Raw genomic sequence first — 23300 nt, forward strand, 5'->3', positions numbered from 1 at the left:
CTAGCGTGCTCGCCTCAGAAATCAGAGTTGTTGCTTTACAAACCCACGATGAGAGGACGCAACCGCGCCTTGAAAGTCTCTAAAATCGAGTTTTCCGCTTATGGTAACCACATTCTAGTTGTGACGAGTATCAAGATTCTCGGCTTGAGAATTCAGGACAATGGACAAAATACTGCAACCGTCAAAGCTTTAGAAAAAAGCGTCAATCAAACCTCCAGACTGAAATTCAAATCACCTTGAGCAAACCTTCACTGGATTTACCTTGGCATGAGCGCGATGGAACAGGAACCGCATGAGAGGTGAGCGGGAAAGAAGAGAGACATTTCCTTGGCAAATGTCTACAAAGACTATCGTCTTTTGACGACATTTGCAACGAAAGGAGCAGACACGCGGCCAATTTTTAACAGCCTATCAAATATGTTCTTTTGCTGCATTTTAAGGAAAACCGGTGAATAGCCGCTACACAGCTGCAATGCGTAACTGCAGGGGTTGAAGAGCGCCAAGGCCGGGATGGAGTGAAAAATATTTTGAGCAAGTTTCTTAGTTGTCTGATGGGCATAGAGCACTAATTTTTGGCTGAGGCACTTCGCGACCCCCTAATTTAAGTACTGGATGTCGTGGGGATCCTGGCGCCAGAGCCATTGCGCGATCGCTGGGTTTGTGCCATTGCGCGGCGCTTTTCCCCTCTCTCCTCCGAATGCCGGCTCGTCTCGGCGCCACTGTGTAGACCCGAGCCGTCTTCTCAAACTCCTGCCTGAGGCATATTCTCAGATACCTAATCGATCCCGAAAATAATAGAACTAACCAGAAACACAACCTGAGTAAGATTGTTCACACTTACCAGGGAACGGAGCAGGTCTTCCTCAAAAAAAAAGATCTACCCAAAAAAGGTGCTAAAACCTCACACCGGTAAAGAAAACGCAGACCTCGACCTACCCGTTACGATATCCGAGATTCGGGCAGCTTTGGACAATCTCCGGACAAGGTCCACCCCCGGCCCCGACGGTATATCGAAAAAAATTTTAAGAAACTTACGGCGAATCTATAGAAGCCTTGACGAAGTACATTAATGTATGCTGAGAAAGGGGTAACATCCCGCGGCAACGGAAGACTGCCCAAGTGGTCATGATTCCAAATCCTGGAAAGAACTTACAATAGGAAAACTTGAGACCCATCTCACTCACGTCGTGCGTCGGCAAGCTGATGGAGCACGTCATCCACAATAGACTGAACACCTACATGGAGAACAGAGGGCTCTTCCCTCACATCATGATAGGTTTTAGACTCAAATTGTCTACCCAGGACATAATGCTGCGCCTCAAACATCAGATCCTAGATGGAGACGAGAGCTCGTCCCTAGACACCAAAGCAATTTTGGGATTGAACTTAACACAGGCCTTCGATAACATCGCTCACGAGGCCGTACTAATAACTTACAAAAACTGGGTGGGTAGTAGAACTTACGATTACATAAAAGACTTTCTCTCCGACCTGAAAGCTCATGCAACTATCGGAGGGGTCAGATCAAAGGACATAGAATTGGGCAGCCAGGGAACACCGCAAGGATCCGTCCTGTCGCCGTTTCTTTTTAATGTCACTATGATTGGCCTTCCTTGAATACTAGATCAGATAGCCTCTACGCTGATGACATCACACTCTGGGTCACCGGAGGTAGTGATGGTCGAATTCAGGATATTCTCTAGACAGTGATCGACGCAATCGAAACATACGCGAAGCCGAGAGGTCTAGCGTGCTCGCCTCAGAAATCAGAGTTGTTGCTTTACAAACCCACGATGAGAGGACGCAACCGCGCCTTGAAAGTCTCTAAAATCGAGTTTTCCGCTTATGGTAACCACATTCTAGTTGTGACGAGTATCAAGATTCTCGGCTTGAGAATTCAGGACAATGGACAAAATACTGCAACCGTCAAAGCTTTAGAAAAAAGCGTCAATCAAACCTCCAGACTGAAATTCAAATCACCTTGAGCAAACCTTCACTGGATTTACCTTGGCATGAGCGCGATGGAACAGGAACCACATGAGAGGTGAGCGGGAAAGAAGAGAGACATTTCCTTGGCAAATGTCTACAAAGACTATCGTCTTTTGACGACATTTGCAACGAAAGGAGCAGACACGCGGCCAATTTTTAACAGCCTATCAAATATGTTCTTTTGCTGCATTTTAAGGAAAACCGGTGAATAGCCGCTACACAGCTGCAATGCGTAACTGCAGGGGTTGAAGAGCGCCAAGGCCGGGATGGAGTGAAAAATATTTTGAGCAAGTTTCTTAGTTGTCTGATGGGCATAGAGCACTAATTTTTGGCTGAGGCACTTCGCGACCCCCTAATTTAAGTACTGGATGTCGTGGGGATCCTGGCGCCAGAGCCATTGCGCGATCGCTGGGTTTGTGCCATTGCGCGGCGCTTTTCCCCTCTCTCCTCCGAATGCCGGCTCGTCTCGGCGCCACTGTGTAGACCCGAGCCGTCTTCTCAAACTCCTGCCTGAGGTGAAGGCTGCAGCGACCGTTGCAGCGATAAAAAACTGTCACGCAGAGGGTGCTCCGCCCTGGTGTTGGAGCTAACCTCACCTCATTGGCCCGTTTGAACGATTCCCGAACCGCACTCTCACCGGGACGCAAACGCGCGCCCTGGAAGGGGGGGAAGTGGGGGCGGGGGGGGGGGAGGCCGTTCGGGGAGACGCTCACGAGGACAGCAGAAGGTGCGTACCATTTCCCTCACCACCCGGTCGCAGCTCTTTTTCGCCGGCTCTAAGCCCGCAAGCCCTTCCGGCTGCCGCCCCGTGCCTTCGGTTGATCCTCAGTCCCTTCGCTCACATATTAGCCGTACCTGACACTCGACGATCACGCCGTGCGGTACGCGCCTGGGAACGGAAGGACAGTGTCTTTCTATTGCGAGCCCATCGGCCAGCACCCCAGATTTTGCCCTTATTGCTGAGCCCACCGGTCCAGCGCACCGATGACGCGCACACTTGCGCGTGGCGCCAGATCGCCCATCGCCCCTTTTCACCAACGGGGATGTTGAAATGTAACTGAAGGAGTTGGCGCAAATAAACGCCTTCTTCTGATGTACTACACTGGTGTACTGTCGCCCCCTACTCCACCAGCCCAACAGAGGCGGTGTTGAGCTGGTGCGATGACGTCCCAGTGCCGTGAGCGTGCTCAAATAGCTCGAACCCACGGTGGTTCCTCGCAGTGTGCATGAGTGCATGCCTTGTGCAGTGCTAGGGTTATGCATATTGTGAGGTAGGGAGACCACAAACTGGCGCCCAACGTGGGGCCACTGGCTCATTAGCCTTTGGTCGCTAATTACCAAAGCTGAGTGCGCGATCGAAATCAGTTTTGATCCTTACGCACCGCTTGGCCTCGGGACCACCGTCCGCTAGCGGTAGCTGCTACAGGGACGAAGCGACTGCCCCTCCGTAAGCAAGGGTACGTACACCCCTCGCTGTCGCAGCCCCTCTGGGGAGTACAACGGTGCGACCACGCGCCACTTGGAGTAGCAGTACACGTATACCGGGAGAAAGGCCACAGCCGCCACCCGGAGCGGTGTACGCGAGATTTCTGCTTTCGCCGGCCCCTGTGTGTAGAGATAGCAAGATGCCCTTAGGTTCGTTGATTGCTCCTTACGGAGCTTACGCAGTGCAGCCTGAACTGGAGGCTTCTGCTGTGACGGATTTCAGCCCGTTGGTTGCGAACATGAACAGCCCCACACAGTGGTCTGTCCCGGCTCTTTGCGGGCACCCCCGCTGTGTAGCCACGAGTTTCGCTCCCCCGCCACCATCCGGAGCGGGGCTCCCGCCTAGTTGCGCGCAGCCAGAGCCCGTGCTGTCTACGCTCGCCGAATTCGGCGCAAGTGATGCAAGCGCTGCAGGCGCTGTAGCCGCCCCCGCGGGCTTTCAACGACAGCAGATGACGCCGCCCAAATGGTTCAGTCCCTATCTGGCGCGGTTGAGGCACTCCTCACTGCCCGCAAGCCCATTCGCCCGGCTATCAAGCTGACCGCACCAACATACCGCGGCTATGGCGATCTGATCAGCGCCAGAGATTTTCTCGATTCATTGGCGCACTACCAGCAGGCTATAGGGCTGGACGATGAGGAAATCCTCACACGCATTGTTCCAGTGGCATTGACGGAAACGGCGGCTAGGTGGTACCGGCTCAGTGGCCACCGTGCAGCGAACTTTGAGGAATTCCGCGCGGCATTCCGGCGTGAATTCCTACCAGCTGACTACGAGTGTAGGATGCGGCGAGAGCGGGAGCTCCGGACACAGGCTCCCGAGGAATCTTTGCGGGAGTTTGTACGAGCGATGGATGAGTTGTTTGCTATCGCTGAGCCCCACGCCTCGAATGAGGAGCGCGTTGAGCGCGTAATCCAGCAGGCACATCCAACCTTTTCGGCATACCTGCGTGGCGGTCGTTTCCGCGATTTCGAGGAGCTGGCTGTCGAGGCGAAGCGCATCCAAGGCGATATTCTAGCCGCGCGCGCCTACCGTCCGGCGCCTCCGGCGAGTGAGTCGCTCGAGCCAAGGTGCGCGTGGAACGGGCCGCTGCCGTTGCCCCGGAGGCACGAAACCGCAGACCCCACAGCGGCGCGTTTTTCGAGCGGGTCAAATTAGGTATGGGGACTGAGTGAACGCGCCCTGGACCCCTACACCTACGCAAGGCGCGCAGCTTTCGCTGCGCCGGCCCAGCAGAGAGCAGGCAATTGCGGGCCTTTCGGACGTGGTACGCGCATCGTTGCCAGCGCATCGTTGTTCAGTGAGGAGGCCTTGTCCCACTTGCGAGAGCATTCTGTGCATTTGAGGGGCTGCCGAACGACGTTCAATCTGGCGAAAAGCATGGCGCATTCGGCTGACGCTGCAAGATTGACGGTCAGATGGGGAGACCGGGTGAGACGCACTCATTTCATTCACCTCTCAGGGCTCAGTGTGCCCATGATTCTCGGTCGAGATTTTCTCCTGAAAACTGGAATTACCGTTTGACATTATGAATGGAGGCTATCGCGAAGCAGCATTCTCGCCGCTGAAGCCATTTATTAGCCCGCCGGCGCCCGCGCCTGCTACTGAAGCTAAGGCGCCAGATGCGCGCTGCGTTGAGCGCTCTGAGGAGATTCCCCGCGCTAAAAGATCAGCATTTTCCTGTCCCCAGTTGGATCGGACGGCTACGCACGGAGCACCGCATCCACTCATAGCCAATGCGGTTGACTTGGATCACTCGCAGCAGGTCCGCCTAACGAGACTGCTAAATCGGTACGACGAGATTTTAAATGCAGAGCATTTCAGTAACTCACGATGTCACCCGCGTTGACGTCCGTAGTCCGCATCGCTCCCCCTACACTATATAAAAAAATAATACTTACCGGCGCCAGGTTTCGATCTCATGACTCTGCGGGCGGAACGCAAGGTACCTGGTGCTCTACCCACTGGGCCACAAAGCCGACACCGAACGGAAGGTTACGAACGCGCCTTATATCCTTGACTCATTCAACCGTCGGCCACAGGTGCGCCCTCTCCCCCGCGTCCTCCTCGCCTTCTCTCCGCTCGCAACACCCTCTCTCGCCGCGTTGGGTTCGCGCTGAGCAACAGCCGGTTCGCGCGCAAGAACAGGTGGGGGCGCTCGCAACGCGCTCTCTCGCCGCGGTCGGTTCGCGCTTAAACCACATATGTCATTCGCTCGCGCTCCGGTCGCTAACATCTGTGGCGTGATCGTGACGTCAACATCACGCGTTCGTGTGGTGGCGCGATTTCGGCGCTATAACACTCTCTCGCGAGGGGCATTGGATTGGATTTGATTGGATTGGCTTGGATTGGCTTGGATTGGTTTGGATTTGGATTGGATTGGATTAAAGTGGATTCTGTTGGATTGTGTTGCGTCATAGTCGCGTCACGTTGCGTCATAGCCGCTCCACGTTGCGTCATAGCCGCGGCAGGGGGTTCACGGAACGTTTCACGTTTCACCATCGACTTCATCGACAATGTCTATGCTGGAAGACAACAATTACAACAACAACCAAAACGTAATCCATACGACTTGCAGGCGCCCCCCCGCGGAAATCCTCTGCATTCGATCGTGCCCCTCGCGAGGGGGATGTTTCTTTTTACCGAGAGACCTGGCTGCACCGACCGGGTGACTCACAGGATCGAAACTAGAGACGCGCTTCCTCTGAAGTGCAACCCAAGGCCCATCAGTCTGTTCAAAAGGCATGTGACCGATAAGCTGCTGGACGAAATGTTAGAGGATGGCGTAATTCGCCGCTCTCGCAGCGCCGGGGTTTCTGCAATTGTGCTGGTGCTGAAGAAAGACGGCACCTACCGGCTCTGCGTCGATTACCGCCGCCTGAACGCACTGACTCGAAAGGATGTCGATCCGCTCCCTACGATCAGCTCCATAGTAGGAAACCTGGGAGGCGCGAGGTATTTTACCACGCTGGATGCTTCAAAGGGGTATCTACAGGTCCGGATGGATGAGAGGGATCAGAGCAAAACGGCTTTCACGTGCCACAGAGGACTCCGAGTTCACTCGCATGCCTTTTGGCCTTTGCAGTGATCCTGCGACGTTTCAGAGGCTCATGGACCGCGACCTCGGGGAAGCCAAATGGTCACACGCCATGTGCTACCTGGACGACATCGTGATTTATTCACGAACCTTCGAGGAGCACCTGCGCCATGTCGCCGACGTGCTTGAGAGGGTGCGGGCTGCGGGTATGACGTTGAACCCCGCGAAGGTCCAGATTACGCAGACTCGAGTCTCTCTGCTGGGGTCTATGCTCGGCGGCGGCTCCATCGAGCTGATAGGGAGAAGCTCAGAGCAATCCTTGAATTCCCTACGCCAAAGGACATGCGCGGCCTCCGCCGCTTCTTGGGAATGCCAATTTCTACCGGTAGTTCATTCCGTCCTGTGCCCGCGTGCAGGCACCCCTGACAAAGTTGTTGTCGAAATCTGCCGCGTGGCGATGGGAGCCCGAACACAAACAAGCGTTTCGTCACCTGTCTAACGCCATTGCAGAGACAGCGCAGCTTAGTCTCCCGACCTGACCAGAGAGTTCGTTGTGCAAGTAGACGCCAGCGATCTGGGACTGGCGTTGTCCTCCTACAGAAATACGATGGCGTGCTGAGGCGACTGGCTTTCGCTAGCCGCTCCCTGCTTCCTGCTGAAAGGAACTATTCCGTGACGGAAAAGGAATGCCTCGCCATCGTGTTTGCACTTCGGAAGTTCGATGTCTATCTTGACGGGACGAAATTCGTTGTGCAAACGGATCACAGTGCGCTCAGCTGGCTAATGCGGCTCCGGGAGCCTGCAGGTAGGCTGGTGCGCTGGGCTCTCCTAATACAGCACTACGATTTCTCTGTGCAGTACCGAAAGGGGAACACGAACGTGGTAGCTGACTCGCTACCTCCTGCCCCGTTCTCCACCGAGATTCACTGTCCAGGTGTGACTTCAGCCGGCGACGCCACAGCGAGCGCCCGCGAAGGAGGCGAAACAGCCAAACAGCCGTCGAGTGGAGAGAGAGAGAGCCCAGAGTTGAGAATACTCAAACCGACTGGGGCACCCCGCAGGGCGGAGAGGGAGAGGCGCTTCTCGAAAAAGCCGCCCGCATCTTCCCACGGGGGGAACTCGAGTAAATGCGTCGCATCTACTCGAGTCAAGCAAAGCGTCACGTCAAGCGAAAGCCAAGCAAAGACGCCCTTGACTGAATTCCGAACGCGCGCTCCGCCGCTTATATACGTTGAGGGGACTGCGTAAGCCGGCCCCAGTCGATGACGACGTTGGCGTACTTGTAAAGCGGCGTGGACTCTAGGTGTTTGAGCCAAGCGCGGATGTTGCTTCGCCAGAGAACGGCACACCGGTTATATGTGCAGCGCGCCCGAAGGAGAGGAAACCGCGGAAGAGAGAGTACTGCACATGCGCCGGCCCCAGCGCGTCTGCCGCGGCTATGACGCAACGTGCCGCGGCTATGACGCAACACAATCCAACACAGCCCACTTTAATCCAATCCAATCCAATCCAAGCCAAGCCAATCCAATGCCCCTCGCGAGAGTGTGTTCGAATCCAATCCAATGCACCTCACGAGAGAGTGTTCGCTATCGCCTCGACTCGACGCGCATGCGCAGTGAACGTGTGGACGGCGACTAACAAATGCTTTGCATTTAATGTATCAGCAGATTCTTGACGTAGTTTGAATGAGTCAAGGATATAAGGCGCTTTCGTAGCCTCCCATTCTGTGTCGGCTTTGTGGCGCAGTGGGTAGAGCCCCATGTACGTTTCGTTTCGCCCGCAGGGTTGAGGGATCGAATCGAGGCGCCGGATAATTTTTTTTTATATAGTGTAGGGGGAGGGGTGCGGACTACGACTGCGGACGTCAACGCGGGTGACATCGTGAGTTACTGAAATGCTCTGCATTTAAAACTCCGGGCTGCCGGAAAGCGGGTGGGCGATGGCTGCGGGAGCAAGGGGAAGCGATGCCGCGTGCACGGTAGTCGCATTCAGCCGTCAAGAGCTATTAGCCGCCCAGCGGAATTACCCGTTTTGTCGCCGGATTGGCGACGGTCTCAGGGAGACAGAGCGCCGAGACGCCCATTGTGGTGCTGCAGGCGCGCGCCGAGACGCAACTTGTCCTGTTGCGGGCGCGGACGGGCTGAAGTCAGCGTGTGTCGCCGACGCCACGGGGGACCCATATCTGCTGGATGACGAAGGACTCGTGCTGAAGTACATAGCCACCGATTGTGAGGCAATTGACCCATTCAAGGTGGTAATCCCCAAAAGTCTGAGGTGCGCGCTGCTGCGTTACGCTCACAACGAACCAATGGCCGGTCATTTAAGTGGCTCCAAAGTTTTTGGGAAACTGAGTCGCTCCGTGACCTGGCCGGGCATGAAGCGGGACATTTTTCGATTTTGCCGATCCTGCCATGTCTGTCAAACGGTGAAGGCGCGCGGAGGAAAGCCGCCTGGAATGATGAAACCAATTGACAGTGTGCGTCCGTCGCAGGTAGCCACTTGCGACTTGATGGGACCTTTGCAAAGAAGGAAGCAGGGCTACACTTACCTGGTGGTAGTCGTCGACCATTTTTCGAAATGGGTCGAACTGTTTCCTCTTCGGAGGGTGACAGCGAAAGCGGTACTAGGGAAACTCCTAGAGGTCTTCAGTCGGTTCGGCATAGCTGTGGTATGGATCCAAGCTGTGTATGTCGAAGTCGGTCTGTGCCGTCGAGAAACCATCGCAATCTATTGTTGATTGCCGCTCGAAAGTTTTCCCTGGCAGTATATGAGCGAAAGGGGCCTGAGATTCTCTACCTTCAAGTCCTTTCCCGGTTTTGGGGCAAACAGAGTCTCCGCTGCTTTCCTCTGCTGCGGTACCGAACCAAGGATCCGGTACTTCTGATTGAAATGGTCGACTAAAGCCTGAATGTCTACTGCGCCTAGGTTGTAGGGAGCTTTCGCTGTAATTAGGTCTGGTCCCGGAGCTGTGTTCTTCATGTTGAGGAATGCAGTCTTGATTTCGTGCATAGTTCGTTCAAGACGTCATTGGGTTCTCCTTCGTAACTTGGATAATCACCCTGGCGGTCTGTTCGGAGATACTTGCTTTGAGGTCTTCAATAAGTACTTAGTCTGTCCCGGGGTATTCGTGCACCTGCTTAGCAAGCCGATGGGCATGCTCAGTCCTCGTGGCGATTGGCTCCATCATTGCCATAAGAGACTTCCACGTATACGTCACTGGCCCGACATGCCATGGCAGAACTTACGCCAGTTTTGATTGACAAGCTTTACGGCGTAATCCACTGGCTCCTTACGAAGCTGCATCCCTCGACATCATTTATTTATTTATTTATTTATTTATTTATTTATTTATTTACATACCCTCAGGGCCCAGGGGCATTACAGAGGGAAGTGGGGGATAACAAAATTATTGGAAGAATATACAGCAAGTAATAATATGATAACAACAGCTCTTTACACAAACAGCACAGACACTGCGATAGCTATATCAACAGTTCCTTACTAAAGCTCCTTACCATGCGTTGCACAAGTTGGCGTAAACACTCATACAACCAGCTTTACTCCAACAGAGTCGACACTGCACAAATTTGGCTGGTGATAATACAAATAGAACGGACCTTCACCTGAGAAGGCTAAATAAACAAATAAACACTGCCCAAGTCAGGGAACGTAAAAAAACAAAAAAAAAACATAACGGCATACACATTTTCACTCAAACAGTCTGGAAACTCCACGCCTAAAAGCCACGACGTCCAAGATTTCGGCAACTGCATGTGGCAGTTGATTTCATTTAACAGATGGGCTCGGAACAAATGAATCGTGAAAACACTTTGTATGAGAATATGGAATGCCTACTTTGTATCGATGATCAACGCGCGCTGACATGTACGATGGATTCGTTAGTGGTCTGCCCTTAAGAATGGAATTGCCATGATATATTTTGTGGAATAGGCACAAACGCGATATTTGCCTGCGATGCTCGAGTAGCGGTAGAGATAAAGTCGTTTTCATTGTGGTGACGCTGGACGTGCGATGATAATTTGAAAGTATGAAGTGACATGAACGATTTTGAACCGCCTCCAATTCGTCGGTGAGCGATGCAATACCAGGTTGCCAAACAGCAGCCTCATATTCCAATTTTGAACGAACCAAAGTTTTATAGAGAATTAGTTTCAAAAAGCTGGGTGAAGAATTAAAGTTCCTACGAATATATCCTAACATAGGGTTGGCATTACTTACAACATAATCTACGTGAGGTTTCCATGATAACTTAGAAGACACTATACCACCCAAATATTTTTACGACGGCACGATTTCAAGACAAACATTGTTTAGTGAGTATTCGGGAGGTGTAGTGTTAACTCGGGAAATACGCATGATTTTACACTTTTTAATATTAAGTTTCATTTTCCATAATTCACACCAATCTGAACTCCTGTCAATATCTGATTGCAGAATTTGGACGTCGTTGTTGTTAGTTATTTGCCTGTAAATGACACAATCATCTGCAAAAAGACTGACAGATGAGCTGATGTTAATTGGAAGGTCATTTATATAAATTAAAAATAAAAGAGGCACTTGGACAGATCCTTGGGGTACAACTAAATGAACCGGAGAAGGATACGAGACTGTGTCGTTCACACTTACGAACTGATATCGGTTAGTCAAAAAGGAACGCAACCACGCAAGTATATCATCATGTAAGTTTAGTTTAGAAAGCTTTATAAATAATAAATCATCCGGAACCGAATCAAACTCTTTAGAAAAATCTAGGAATATGCAGTCTGTAAAAAATCCACGATCCAGCGCCGAGTGTACATCATGAGTGAAACAGACTAGCTAAGTCTCACAAGAATATTTCTTTCTAAAACCATGCTGCGCTGGGCTGAAAAACAAATGGGACTCCAAGAAATTTACAATGTGGCTATAAATGACATGTTCCATTATTTTACACAGAATACTAGTTAATGACACAGGCCTGTAGTTACTAGGAGACCATCGATCACCAGATTTGTAAAGCGGTGTAATTTTCCCAATTTTCCAGTCATCAGGGATGCAACTAGTCTGAAGCGACTGAGTGAAAAGTTTTGTAAAAACGATATAACTGTAATTTTTAGTGTTGATAAGGAATTTTGAGTTTATATTGTCAACACCACATGACGAAGAAATTTTAAGTTTTTCTATTATGCGGGTAATACCTAGTGTGTCAAAAGCTATGGGTTCCATTTGACAAAAACTGAAGCATATGCTGTATGGAATAGTAGCTGCACACCCGGTAAAAAGGTCAGTAGTAAATTCAGCGTTGAAACAATCAGCACACTCATTAGAAGGAATTGTCACACCGTCTGGGGTCTTAAGGTTTATAGTAAAATTATCACGTTTGTTTACAATATTCCAAAATTGCTTAGGGTTGTTAATTAATAAGGACGGCAAAGTTTCCGTGAAAAATAAATTCTTCGCATTTTTTCATTCGTTCCGGTAATTAGCAGCTGCTAATTTATATGCATCCCATCGAAGGGCTGAGTTTTGAGCTTTGGCTGAGCGAAACAGATGCTTGTTCTTGTTAGACAATCTTTTTAGATGCTTAGTAAACCAAGGGCTCTACTTGTTAGAGGTGATAGTTATGACGGGTATAAACCTTTCGATAAGAGCAACTACCTTCTCCTTGTACAAAATCCAATTTGTGTTGACTGTCCGGTTTGGGAATCCTTGCAAGTAAGAGTCCAGGAATATAGAAAGTTCAAGATTAATACTATCAAAGTCGGCTCGCTTATAGTCCCTTATTTGTTTTGCAAGCGTGCGGTGGTGAAGGACAGGCATGTTTACCAAAAAATGGAGAGCGGAATGATCGCTTAAATTAGGCAGATAAGATATGGGTGAAAAAAAGTCAGGTGATGTGGTGAATATAAGGTCCAAAATACTACTTGTTGTTAACGTAACTCTAGTTGGTTCGTTCACAAGCTAAGACAAATTAAAATATGCACACATAGTCAGAAAATTGCTACATTCGGTTGAAAAAGGTGTGGGATGAGGGTTCAGAGCGGACCACTCAATATTCGGATAATTGAAATCACCAACTAGAATTATAGGCACATTTGGGAAGCGAACACCGATCGTATTCAGAGCGTCATGAATTTGATCGACAAACGTGGCATCGCACGACGGGGGGCGATAACAAACACCCAGGATAAGCCTTTTAAAACCCAAGTCAACTTCTACAAAAAGCAGTTCTAAATTCGTAACGGAAAATATAGGGGCGGAAACTAAGTAATCAGCAACAGCAATTAACACACCACCACCATATCTTTCACCCCTGCCTCGGCGATATATGTTGAAATGCTTGTTGCACTCAAAGACTTCACGATTAGCAACATTCAAGGAAAGCCAAGTTTCCGTCAACATTATAATGTCAGAATCGCATGAATCAGTCAGCGAACTCAATTCATCCTTTTTTGGTAGAACACTTCTATTTTTAGTAAAAAGAAATGACAATGAACTCTTGGATGACGACGGCAAACCACTACCCCTCGCGTATTCCTATTTCGTAACATCGGACGAGTTCGACACGCCTGCGCTATCTGAATGCTGGGGCATCGCGTCTACGTTATCGGATTGGCGAGAATAGATGGCTGCATAGAAAAGCCATCCTGCTCAAACACGGCCCCATCGGCATGGTTGTAGCAGTAGCACTTGTCATTAATGTACAATTTGTTGTAGCGAAGTTTGTAAGTGGAATTCTGAGTTTTTCCAAATTCTACAAGTTTTTTCCGTGCCTGCCGTGTTGTTGCAGAATAGTCCTCACTCCCAGTAACACCGTTGTTTTTTAATTTACCCGAAGAATTTAGAACTTCTTGTTTGACTTTAAACGAAGAAAATTTAACAACAACCGGTCTGTATTTTTGGTCAGAAAAAGCACCCAGCCTTTGCGCCCGTTCAATAGACTGTTTAGAAACCGTGAAGTCAAATGAGGCAGACATAACTTCCAGTATCTTATTTTCAGCCTGCTCCCACGTTTCTAAAGGTTCATCAGCTACTCCATAAAACAACAGGTTGTCCCGTCGCATTCGGTCCTCCATTTCAGCTTGGCACTCCTGAATTTTTGAATTTTCAGTGCTAAGTCTGTCGGCGAGTTGCCTTAATGCGACCAATTCTTGCTGCGCGGCGTCACTAGCCAATGGTTTAGCTTCTACTGCCGTTAGCCGTTTGTGAATGTCTTCGATGGTGTTCCGGATGGCTTCTTGGCCTTTTATAACTTCATTTACAGAATTAAGTAGTTCTAACCGGCTTTTCTCAATGTTCGCAGTGCGGTCATTCACGCTCTGTAGCATACTAAACATGTCATTAAGTGTTTTTTGCTCAGTGTCAGTCGTAGTATTGGCATTCTGCGTCCGCGTAGAAGGGCCAGGATTAAGCTCAACATCCCCTGAGAGCAAAATCAACTGACTAATAACATAATAGCACTCACAAAATTCCGACAACAACACTCCCGGGCGTGGGAACAGCAATAAGCACAGGTTATCACATTTACGAGAGTACGAAGGTGTACACGTACTAACCTGCGCAAACAATTGCAGAGTGTTAGACAGCCGCATCACGTAGCTGCTCCCACGCCCACTGAAGGGGTCCGGTTGCCACCGTTCGTTTTTAAGTGCGAATGTACTTTATAAGCGACCCCAAACCATCCACCGCCGGCGGCGGCGGCGGCGGCGGCGTCTGCAGTGCTCCTCTATATTTAAAATTCCCCCGCATTTCCCCGAGGGGGAGAATGTGAAAGTGCGAATGCACGGTTGTCGGCCCGCTTGCGGCGCTTGCGCTCGGCCCCCGCAGCCCACCGCCTCGCCGCCTTCTGTTCCATCTCTTCCATCGGGTTTGTAGTATCACGTGTACACCACGCAGTTATCAAGCCGCTATAACGCCGCTGAGTCGCCAACGCACGCCACTGACGACGTAGTTTGAATGCGTTAAAGATATAAGGCGCGTCACTAACACTGATATCACCGTCGCGTCCGTGGCTTGGTCGGTAGAGCGTCGCGCTGCGGCCGCAAAGTCCTCGGATCGAAACCTGGCGCCGGATGCTGTTTCTTTTTTAAATATAGAGGAGCACTGCGGTCGCCGCCGCCGGCGGTTGATGGTTTGGGGTCGCTTATAAAGTGCATTCGCACTTAAAAAAGAAACAGCATCCGGCGCCAGGTTTCGATCCGAGGACTTTCCGGCCGCGGCGCGACGCTCTACCGACTAAGCCACGGACGCCCCGCTGATATCAGTGTGAGTAACGCGCCTTACATCTTTAACGCATTCAAACTACGTCGTCCGCGGCGTGCGTTGGCGACTCAGCGGCGTTATATCGGCTTGATAACTGCGTGGTGTACACGTGATACTACAAACCCGATGGAAGAGAAGGCGGCGAGGCGGTGGGCTGCGGCGGCCGAGCGCAAGCGCCGCAAGCGGGCCGACAACCGTGCATTCGCACTTTCACATTCTCCCCCTCGAGGAAATGCGGGGGAATTTTTATCGGCGTCCACCGCTGATGCCATGCTTGATGTGGGCACCAGAAAAGAAGGGGCAAAGTTCCAGTGCGGTTGCGCGGGAAGCACAAACTGGGGGTCTTCTTGAAGGCGAAGCGGCGCTGTAGTTGCATCGGAATCCAGAGGTTGAAATGATGCAACGCTGATCCAAAGGCACACCAAAGGCGACGCCTGCGCAAACAATCGCAGAGTGTTAGACAGCCGCATCACGTAGCTGCTCCCACGCCCACTGAAGGGGTCCGGTTGCCACCGTTCATTTTTATCGGCGTCCACCGCTGATGCCGTGCTCGATGTGGGCACCAGAAAAGAAGGGGCAAAGTTCCAGTGCGGTTGCGCGGGAAGTACAAACTGGGGGTCTTCTTGAAGGCGAAGCGGCGCTGTAGTTGCATCGGAATCCAGAGGTTGAAATGATGCAACGCTGATCCAAAGGCACACCAAAGGCGACGCCTGCGCAAACAATCGCAGAGTGTTAGACAGCCGCATCACGTAGCTGCTCCCACGCCCACTGAAGGGGTCCGGTTGCCACCGTTCGTTTTTATCGGCGTCCACCGCTGATGCCGTGCTCGATGTGGGCACCAGAAAAGAAGGGGCAAAGTTCCAGTGCGGTTGCGCGGGAAGTACAAACTGGGGGTCTTCTTGAAGGCGAAGCGGCGCTGTAGTTGCATCGGAATCCAGAGGTTGAAATGATGCAACGCTGATCCAAAGGCACACCAAAGGCGACGCCTGCGCAAACAATCGCAGAGTGTTAGACAGCCGCATCACGTAGCTGCTCCCACGCCCACTGAAGGGGTCCGGTTGCCACCGTTCGTTTTTATCGGCGTCCACCGCTGATGCCGTGCTCGATGTGGGCACCAGAAAAGAAGGGGCAAAGTTCCAGTGCGGTTGCGCGGGAAGTACAAACTGGGGGTCTTCTTGAAGGCGAAGCGGCGCTGTAGTTGCATCGGAATCCAGAGGTTGAAATGATGCAACGCTGATCCAAAGGCACACCAAAGGCGACGCCTGCGCAAACAATCGCAGAGTGTTAGACAGCCGCATCACGTAGCTGCTCCCACGCCCACTGAAGGGGTCCGGTTGCCACCGTTCGTTTTTATCGGCGTCCACCGCTGATGCCGTGCTCGATGTGGGCACCAGAAAAGAAGGGGCAAAGTTCCAGTGCGGTTGCGCGGGAAGTACAAACTGGGGGTCTTCTTGAAGGCGAAGCGGCGCTGTAGTTGCATCGGAATCCAGAGGCTGAAATGATGCAACGCTGATCCAAAGGCACACCAAAGGCGACGCCTGCGCAAACAATCGCAGAGTGTTAGACAGCCGCATCACGTAGCTGCTCCCACGCCCACTGAAGGGGTCCGGTTGCCACCGTTCGTTTTTATCGGCGTCCACCGCTGATGCCGTGCTCTATGTGGGCACCAGAAAAGAAGGGGCAAAGTTCCAGTGCGGTTGCGCGGGAAGTACAAACTGGGGGTCTTCTTGAAGGCGAAGCGGCGCTGTAGTTGCATCGGAATCCAGAGGTTGAAATGATGCAACGCTGATCCAAAGGCACACCAAAGGCGACGCCTGCGCAAACAATCGCAGAGTGTTAGACAGCCGCATCACGTAGCTGCTCCCACGCCCACTGAAGGGGTCCGGTTGCCACCGTTCGTTTTTATCGGCGTCCACCGCTGATGCCGTGCTCGATGTGGGCACCAGAAAAGAAGGGGCAAAGTTCCAGTGCGGTTGCGCGGGAAGTACAAACTGGGGGTCTTCTTGAAGGCGAAGCGGCGCTGTAGTTGCATCGGAATCCAGAGGTTGAAATGATGCAACGCTGATCCAAAGGCACACCAAAGGCGACGCCTGCGCAAACAATCGCAGAGTGTTAGACAGCCGCATCACGTAGCTGCTCCCACGCCCACTGAAGGGGTCCGGTTGCCACCGTTCGTTTTTATCGGCGTCCACTGCTGATGCCGTGCTCGATGTGGGCACCAGAAAAGAAGGGGCAAAGTTCCAGTGCGGTTGCGCGGGAAGTACAAACTGGGGGTCTTCTTGAAGGCGAAGCGGCGCTGTAGTTGCATCGGAATCCAGAGGTTGAAATGATGCAACGCTGATCCAAAGGCACACCAAAGGCGACGCCTGCGCAAACAATCGCAGAGTGTTAGACAGCCGCATCACGTAGCTGCTCCCACGCCCACTGAAGGGGTCCGGTTGCCACCGTACGTTTTTATCGGCGTCCACCGCTGATGCCGTGCTCGATGTGGGCACCAGAAAAGAAGGGGCAAAGTTCCAGTGCGGTTGCGCGGGAAGTACAAACTGGGGGTCTTCTTGAAGGCGAAGCGGCGCTGTAGTTGCTTCGGAATCCAGAGGTTGAAGTGATGCAACGCTGATCCAAAGGCACACCAAAGGCGACGCCTGCGCAAACGATCGCAGAGTGTTAGACAGCCGCCTCACGTAGCTGCACCCACGCCCACTGCTTGCAGTTGAGGGCTGTCTCCACCATCTCTTGGTGAGCGATTCTCTAGAATCCCTTATGTGGAGCAGGTGCGAGTCAACAGCTGGCCCGCCTTCCGCAGGTTCGAGTTTTTGCGTATGGTGTTCCACGTCCGATAACAGCTCTCGGGTCCAGCGTTCGATTTCCACTATGTTGGGTTCCCCCTGTTCCCCAAGCCGTCTTTCTCTGGTTTCTCTACAATTGCGCCAGTTGGTTAGTCTACAAGCTCGGTGTTTTCTCTCCCATCTGCCGCGTGCGTCGTCCACGCTGGTCTGTAAAATAAAGTTGTCGCTTCCGAAACATTGCCGTACGTTTTCCTATTTCTCTTCCGGGTCAGGTCTAGTCAGGTCAGGTCGGGTCTGGGCTTGAGTCACTGCTGACGCTATTTCCTGTCCTAGTAGGTTGCAATGGATTGGCGAGTAACGTGAGATGCTCCCTGGCTGCCAGTTCTTCCAACATCCTGCCTTTTGAGTCCGTTCAATAGCAACCCTACGCCACATTGTGAACATTGAAGTACCTTGGAACGGGGAGCAAGTGGGCTGGTTGGTGCATGTTTAAAAATGTAAGAAACAGCGCAAAGGACAGGACGTAGAGTAGTGTAGACATGACGTCGAGTAGAAGACTCTACGTCCTGTCCTTTGCGCTGTTTCTTACATTGAAGTACCCTACCACCATCACACAGGCACCACGGCCGGCTGAAATGAGCAAGGATTTGATAAAATAGACCAATTAGGGGTTGGGATGTCTAGGGCTGCTATAAACGTTCAGGATATGTACGCCCTCCCCATGTGACCAGGTTATCCTTATGTATCTGTTCCGTGAGGGGCGCCCGAGCCAAAGGCATCACCATGCCATACAGCTAGTCTCCTTTCCACAAGAATTTCGGTATTCCTCTTAGTTTAAAAATGTGTTGTATACCTTAAATTTAATGGGGGTTTTGTGCGCTTGCTGTATCAGAATGACTGCAAATGGAATTCACAGCCTTTTTTACATATAGTTCCAGGAACGACTGCTTCTGATTGTACCCCTGCCAGTCCCACTGTCATATCCTCGGTTCGCGGCTCAATGAGATGCCGAGTCCGCATCTCGCCACTGATCCTCAGTCAGTCCTTGCTGCGCCATGCGCATTGTGCGTTTTTCTTGCATCTCACGATTACGTGCCGTAACCGCTGTTTCAGTGTAGCGGTGGTTGCCTCCAATTTGCTCACTCGCCTTTCGAAACTGGGTTTGCATTTGCTCTTGATGTTGCTTGGCTTCTTTGAAACTTTTGAACTCTTGTAATATAAGTTGGTAAGCGTCTCCCAGAAGAGGGGATTGTGAGGTATCAGGTGGCGTACTATGACTTGACAAAGGGGCCGCGTATTCTGTAGGTGGTGGCTGCATGCGGAGTGGATGGGATTTTGGGCTCAACCACCGCTAGAGCTTTTAAGGCAGTAGGAGTGGGAGAAAGGGAGGCAGTCCCCGTTGACGTGACTGTCCAGTGCTTGAAAAGACGGCTGGTTGCCCGAAGACGTGTGCTTCTTTTTGTAGCGTAAGCTACACTGGCCGATGTTGAGCTGTTTCGCGTGTTCCGTGAAGGGCCGTTCTGCGCAAGCGCGAGGGAAATTGGATTGGATTGGCTTGGATTTGGATTGGATAGGATTGAAGTGGATTGTGTTGGATTGTGTTGCGTCACAGCCCCGGCAGACGCTCTGGCGCCGGCAAGTGCCCAGCTGTGCGCCTCAATTATGCAGTAGCCAAGTCTGACGCTGCGCCGGAGTCGCTTGATAGCCGTTTCGCGTGGCTCGTGAAGAGCCGTGCTGAGCATGCGCGAGGAGCAGTAACTGGACAGGACTGGACTGGACTGAATTAGACTGAATTGGACTAGACTTGACTGGTCTGGACTAGACTGGATTAGAGTGGATTGCTGAACCTTAGCTCATGCTACGTATATCCTGGCATAGCAGAGCTAACCAACTACTAATTTTTTTGTGTGCTGCTCCTGCAGTTGAGTGTTGCCCGGCAGGTAGCTGGCCCAGGCCTTGTCCCCGGTGCTCGCTCCTGACACTGTACTTGTCCGCTCGTGAGTGCGGCCGCATGACGTCATCCCTTTGCTATCTGCACCGCAGGTGCCACCCGCTCCCGTCGCCGGAGATGTGTTGTTTGTTCCCCGCGCCAGTTGTTGCTGGGATCACGTTTCTTGTACGCTAAGTTGGTTTGGATTTAGCATTTAGTTCTTTTTTCTGGGTCTGTTTGCTTTGAAGAATTTCCCCTTGCATTCACCGGAGTAGGCCTTCTACCGACCCCTGCATAGTGCACCCGTGGGAGTGCACGAATCGTCGTGCATGGCGTTAGGTTGTCCAGTTTTCGCAGGCAAAGCCCTTTGGTTTCGGGCATGAATCCGTTCTGTGTCCCGTCTCTCCCTAATTGAAACCTGAAGAACGTGTCTTCCGGCAGATAAAACAGCAATTCTAGAACAATGAATAGCGCATTGGGACGAGAACTCGCTCGCCGGAGAAGATCACGGCCGAACTCTATTTACCCAGCCATCTGGCGCCGAGAACTTCGTATCCTGTTGCCACAATTTCAAGCTCGATTTCTGCGTCGGTCGCTCCGTCGTCCGCCCCATGAATGACTCCTCGGCATACTTCTTCCTGCATCGCTGAGTACTTGCTGGTTTGTTTTTTCCCTTGTAAACGTAGGTGCCTTATATCTTCGATAGCCCCTTCGCGTCATCAAGGTTGTTTGTGCAGACCAGGGTGATGTTTTGGCGGTCGTGCACTCGGAAAAGCGGGCATTCCTGTAATACGGTTAGGCAGGCTGCTCGAACGCTGCGAGTCACCTCACCCTACCCTTCCTACAGATTTACGCCTCCTCACGGTTTGACAACAATACGGCATTGGAATGGCTTGAAACAAGAAAGACGTCTCCTCAGAGGCTCTCCGCGGGTATCGATCTTTTCCAGTGTCTCTGCTTCTTTCACGGACTCACGCAGTCACTCTCCGCGTGTATAGACCCCAAGACTCCAGTCCTGGGTGTCTTTCTCGTTGTCCTTAACGCCACTAGCAGTGTGTTTGTACGCATAGGTGGTGTGGTGTGTCTCACCTAACAAACGTCTATGGCTGCAGAGTCGTACCCCCGTTTGGAGATCCATTCTGCCATTTCGTCATGGTGACGTGCACGTCCGGTGTATTCAATGTCCTTCTCCGGGCATTCGAATGCCTGAGCCACTTTGTGCCAGCGCTACACCTTAGAGGCCCAGCCCTGCTCCCGGCAAGCTGGAGTTCGAAACCTTCTTGCCGGTAGAAACCGACGTCTTCCCTGGCAGACGGCCACCGGACGAATTCGTACACTTTGGTTTGCTGAAAAACCGGTGTGACACGCTCAAAAAGCAGTTCACATGAACAAAACGTAGAAAAACGGCGGAACCAATCCGAAGTCCGGTCACTCGTTTGGACGTACAGTGGCGCCCTCCCTCACCACCGCCAATCATGTTTATAACCTTCAGCGCAAATGTCAAGTGGTTCGGATGAGCCACACAACAAGGAGGACGCGAAGCAAATCCACGGTTGCCTCACACGTTGTTCAGAAGTCACTCCTGAGTGCTACAATGCGCTGAGTCCTCCCTCACTCGTGGGTTCTCTCGACTGAAGCGATGGTAAGCCTTTGCGTCGGCGGCGCGAACTGCGTCTCAGGAAGGGACCGCGAACTGCGCCTCAGGTAATGAACGCACATCATTGTCGAGCGCACGACGGCATGCGCTGCCATGGCGTCCTCTCGCAGCGCGTCACCACCGCCCAGCATGTCCTGCTGCCTCCGCCTCACATTTCCGCCATGCTTCGCCGCCAAGGAGCGTCTCGTGCGGGCTTAGCATACTGCCCTCCCCTTCACACTTTTAGCCACACTTTCCTCGTCGTTTTCTTTCTATCTTTGCTCCCTGGGTTACGACGCTGACGCTGATGTCAAACCACAGTAGCGGCCGCCAAAGTGCTGCGTACTAAAACGCCTCCAAAGCCATGTTTTGTCCGATCCATAGGAGTGGTGAGAAATTACCTTTAGCATGTTTATTGTTTTTAATACAGTTTAAAACCCGAGTTAACCTAGTAACCGGGAACCACGAAATATTTCGTTAAATTAAGAACTTCGTAAAATCAGGACTGTCATGTTACGAGCAGTTAATTCCATAAGTTTGACGTCTAAAGGAAGGTGCATCCCAGCATCTACTATGTCATCGCAATTGCGGCGGCTGCGGTGCTTCCCTGCCGATAATTAGCAATGTGCTAGAAGTCCGCGGTGAAAGTAATAATTAAACGCTAGAGGTTCTGAGGGAATTTAGCAATGTGCTTGAAGTCCGCGGTGAAAGTAATAATTAAACGCAAGAGGTTCTGAGGGAAACTAATTTATTTCGTGGCAAAAAAATCCCGTGATTTTCACCAGCGTGCACTTCGTTAGCATTGGTCGGACACATTTTCATAGCCCGCAAACTCGGTCAGCCTGTCCCCCGTTCCATTCTGAGATCCCAGAACAAAGATCCCAGTGGATGCGCAGCTGCTGGGAGAAACCGCTAGCAGTCGTGGTAACAGTAGTAGTAGAAGAAGAATTTATGTTAGAAAATATGGGGGAAGAGTTCAGAAAAAATAGAGGGTGGCGTAAAAACGAAACAGGAGGCCTCGTGTTTTTTTCTTGACTTCGAGGAATAAACGCCGTGTCGTTGTGACGAAATATAGTACAAATTACTCCTTTAGAAATCTTCCCGTTTCTCTAAATACTTCGTTAAATCGGGAACGGCGTGGAAGCTATTTCGTTACTTCGAATTCATAGCAGCACTGGGCCGTACAGGCACCTGCCGGAAATCCGAATTTGTTCGTAAAATTTAGAAATTCGTGGGGCTTTCTTAGATTTAATTATGACTGTAATTCATTTTCATGTGTTTGTTGTGTGGGATAAAAGTGAGTTTCGATCCAGCACAACACCAAAAAACTTGTGTTAAGTTTTCACCGGTATGTCTATTCTTGTGAGCTGGACGCTAGGCTGAGGTTAGATGCCGCGGTATCTAGAAAACAGAACGCAGGTGCTCTTTTCAGAATTCAGTTTGAACTCGTTTTCTCCCACCCACTTCAAAAGTCGGTTCACACCAATTGTATCTGAGGTTCACGAACGGAAAGTTTAGAAGCTGTGGACCTGCTCTCTACGGCCGTCCAGAAATGAGGCACACTGCAGTTGAGTACAATGAGAAACTCTTTACTCACATGGAGCTCATTCTCCGTCCGCGTCCGGACACACACCGACACCAGCGCCAAAAACACTCTGTCCCCCGAATCTCAGTCCCCGCGCGTGGTTCTTCTTTACCACCGCCAGCTTCCTCACCTCGCCACCCGCTGCCCCGTGTCCGCCAGCGCCATCTCTCGGGCGTGGACGTCTCCAAGTCTTGCGGCCCGGTAGCCGCATGGCAGGCGAGGAGGGCAAGGGAAGGGAGCTCGCGGCGTGGGGCTCTGGGCAACACCCTCTAGGCCAGAAGGTGTCGTGCCAAGGCGCTCCCCACATCTCTCCCCCCCTCAAACGCGGGATACGGGTCCATCATTGAAGATTGTCCTCGGGGTCCTAGTGCAGGTAGAACCACTGGTCGGCGCCCGGGGCCGCCCTGTGCGGCTGTGGGTGGGACGGCAACCGCCAAAGTTTGGCAGCATGCCGTTCTGTCGCCATCGCCACCACGTAGGGGTCCGCCGGAGCACCTTCTCGGCGGCCCGGCGCAGGATTCTCCGGAACAGCCAGGTTTCTCTCGATATCGCCCCGGTACCGGAAATCCGCTGCTCGGAGCCGGAACCG

The 23300-nt window shown here is 51.8% G+C and overlaps 1 long non-coding RNA gene and 1 pseudogene across 1 annotated transcript in view; both read left to right on the forward strand.

Moving 5' to 3' along the window:
* Positions 1 to 23300, forward strand: part of LOC144137740 (uncharacterized) — a 93579-nt gene that overhangs the window by 41528 nt on the left and 28751 nt on the right. The gene's annotated exons all lie outside the window — the stretch shown is intronic.
* On the forward strand, positions 3935 to 8301 carry LOC144137745 (uncharacterized; annotated as a pseudogene).

Source organism: Haemaphysalis longicornis, unplaced genomic scaffold, assembly GCF_048455015.1.
Source record: "Haemaphysalis longicornis isolate Haplotype H1 unplaced genomic scaffold, Haemaphysalis longicornis Haplotype H1 scaffold_49, whole genome shotgun sequence".
NCBI lineage: Eukaryota > Metazoa > Arthropoda > Arachnida > Ixodida > Ixodidae > Haemaphysalis > Haemaphysalis longicornis.